This window comes from Condylura cristata, unplaced genomic scaffold (genome assembly GCF_000260355.1).
Source record: "Condylura cristata isolate star-nosed mole 26May11 unplaced genomic scaffold, ConCri1.0 scaffold00001, whole genome shotgun sequence".
In the NCBI taxonomy this organism is placed as follows: Eukaryota; Metazoa; Chordata; class Mammalia; order Eulipotyphla; family Talpidae; genus Condylura; species Condylura cristata.
The window spans coordinates 87,025,467-87,028,662 of NW_004567102.1; positions in this window are offsets into that span (position 1 = coordinate 87,025,467).

Sequence of the window (3,196 nt, forward strand, 5' to 3'; positions counted from 1 at the left end):
GTGGTCAGGTCCCCATGGCGGCGGCCGCCAGGGTCTGCGGCCGCGGCACCCCCTCCTGTGACCCCCAGGGCCCCTCCCCGCAGCGCCACGCAGCAGGCTGGGCCACCGCACGGCACTCCCGCAGCTGCCTCCGCCCCAGCCGGGCCTCACCGCGCTGGGCTGCCCCGGGCTCCGGCGTGTCCAGCCGAGGACGTGTGTCCCCGACCCAGATGCCTGTTTCCGAAAGGCGCTTCACCCTCAGGCGGCAGGCTGCACGGTGGCAGCTCGGGCCGCTGTGACCGTCCTTGCACATGACTTCGCTCTCAACTGCTTGATGCGGGGTGGGGGGCGCCCCGAAAATTTCAGTGTTTGTTCTGACCAATTTGTAAGTTAGTTTCGTCAAAATGATTTGTAAGGTTCTTGTGACACTCAGGTGAGAGGAGACCGCAAAGATCTCGGCCGGCTGAACAGGCCAGAGTGTGGCACCTCCCGCTCGCTGGCTCACTGGCGACGGCCGGGGTGGGCTCGCCAGGCTCCGCCCTGCCGCCGTCCTGGGCTCCCGACTGGGCCGGGCCCCCGTCCTTCGCTCCCAAGCCCCTCGGGCTTCCCCATGCCCCCCTCAGCGTCAGGGCGAAGCCCCAGTCCTGGCAGGCCTTGGGAGGCTGCCCCAGCACGTGGGGCCAGTCCCCACGAGCCCTTCCCCTGCCCAGCCCCTGCCTGCTGGTAGTTCCCTCTGCCCTTCCACCCACCTGCCCAGTTCCTGCGCTGCCCACGGGCCTCGCCCTGTGTGGGGCTGGCCCTGCCACGTTCTCGGTGTCACCTCCTGCGGGCACTTGGCACAAGGGGTGGGAGGACGAAAGGGCGGTGGGACGGGGCGCGGGCAGGGAGGGCCGGCGGGCTCCTGCCTGGAAGGGGCTGGCTTCCTGGCGAGGCTTCCGCAGTGGCTGCAAGCTGTGCACACGAGCTCAGGCCTCGGAAAGCCAGGGCCCCAGTGGGGCCAGAACCAAGAATGGGGGCCCCCGGAGAAGCCCCTGCCCTCAGCGCACAGTCCCTGGGTGCAGAAGTCCCCTCACTGGGAGCCCTGGAGGCGGGTGGGGGCCGTGGGGTCAGCGTGTGACTGTGGCCTTGTGCCCCGACAGATGGGGACCCAGGAGGTGGTCCTGGCTGCAGGGCGCAGGTGGCCCCGGGTCTGGACTGCCTGGTGCCTGGGGCGGGGGCGGAGCGGGGGCCGGGGTCTCACCACTTGTCCCTGTGGGCTCCCGCTTCCCGGCTTCCCACCCTCAGCACCGTTTGGCAGTGCTTCCTGATGACCGAAGCCAGGGGTGCTGCTTGGGAGGTGCTGGCGGGCAGAGGTGGCCTCCGGTGCTGAGCAGGCCCGGAGTGGGGTGCCCAGGCTACCCCCACAGCAGCCTCCTGGGACCAGGGTCTCCGGTGGGCAGTCGCCACACCTGTGGGAACAGCCCTTGGGGCGGGGAGCGGGCTGGCGGAGCTGGGGTTCTCTGCTCTCCACGCTGCCCCGGAGGCCCAGCTGTCAGTGGGGAGAGCCCCACCCCACGGCCGGGCCGGCCCCTGGCCCTGCTCCGCTGCTGAGGCGGGTTTGAGCCCCAGGCCGACCCAGGGGCATCACTCCCGTGGGCGATGCGCGTGGCGTGGGCTGGGCCACAGGCGCTCTGGAGACGTGCAGGATGGCGCCCCTCACGCCCCAGAGGCCCCGCGCCCAGGCCTGGGCCGAGGGCTGCTCCCCGGTCGGCCTCCGGCACCTGCAGGCAGGACAGGCCGAGAGCATCCTGCGTTTCTGGCGGGGGCTGGACGACTGAGTGGCTGGCTCCTAGAGCGTCCTGGCCTGCAGAGGACAAGCGGACCCAGGATGAAGGCCTGGAGCCAGGGGTCCTGGGCAACTCGCGCCGGCCCCTCAGACCCAGTCCGGACCCTAGAAGAGCCGGGGACCAGTGATGGGCCCAGGGTGACCTACCAGCCTGGACTGCGAGCTGGGCTGGGCCCCCGGGGCAGCCACTGGGCAGGCGTGGGACCCAGTGGCAGGACCATAAGGGCCACACGGCCGCCCCCCCACCCCCCAGGGAGCTCCTAGGAGCGCCAGCTCTTTCTCCGGTCATAGCCTCAAGGCCACACCACTGCAAGCCCCCACGGAAGGCCACGCACATGCTGGTTTCTGGGGGCAAACAGGCTCTACAGTCTGCGGAGAGATCGGCTTCTGCGCTCCCGTGGTCCTGCAGGTGTAGGACTGAGGGTGTCCCCAGGGCCACCCCCAACAGGCCATCGCTTCACTGAAGTCGGGGACAGTCAGGCTGCCCCAGCAGGCTGGCGTCGCAACCTGACGTGACCGGCCCAGGGCTGGCGTCACCACCAGTGCCTGGCCCGCAGGCCGCAAGTCCGTGCCGGGACTAGCTGGGTGTGAGGTGCATGGAAGGCAGAGGCCGCTTTGGGGGCTCCCTGTGCCCCCAGCTGGCGCCCAGGCTTGTCCCTTTGAAAGTCTGTCCCTCCGAGTGCCCGGCAACCTGGACCGTCTGCCCGGTGCCCCAGACCGGCGTGTGGCTCTGAGGACGGGGTGGACAGGGGAGGGGGCCCTGCAGCCGCCGGCCCTTTGCGAAAGGAGGGGGGGCCGGCCAGAGCGGCCAGCTCCGCGGCGGTGGGGCTCGGAGCCCGTGCGGCCCCGAGCCTCTGCAGGGCGATGACCTCCCTCTACCTTCCAGGCCGAGGGCCCAAGGATGGCGTCGGATCCTTGATGGCCGTGCTGCAGGGGGGCTTGTTTCATCACCACTGGCCGCCGCTGGGCGACCCGCCACCACGGGGGTGGGTCCAGTGCGCTCATTTCCACGAGACCGGCCATCAGATCCCTGCCCCAGCCGCCCCAGAGGGGAGAAGACGGGCCCAGGGCTGGGGGCCGGGCCGGCCGGGTGGGCCGAGCGGCGTGTCCAGCCTCAGCCGTGCCCGGTGGCCCGCTCGCTCTCTTGGGTTTTAATAGGTCATCTCTCCGCAGGGGCCTACGGGGCCGGCTGGGCCGGGGCCAGGGCTCCCCTGCTCTGTCCTCTTCTCCCCCGCGGACCTGGGCCCCGCCTGGGCCCGTGGTCCAGTGAGGCAGCACTCTGCCCGCCCCCTGCCGTCCACCCTTGCCCTGCGGCCGGCACCAGGGGTGAAAGATTACTTCTGCTGGTCGGCTTCCAGAGGATCCTGGTGGACGCGGCCCGACTGCAAACCA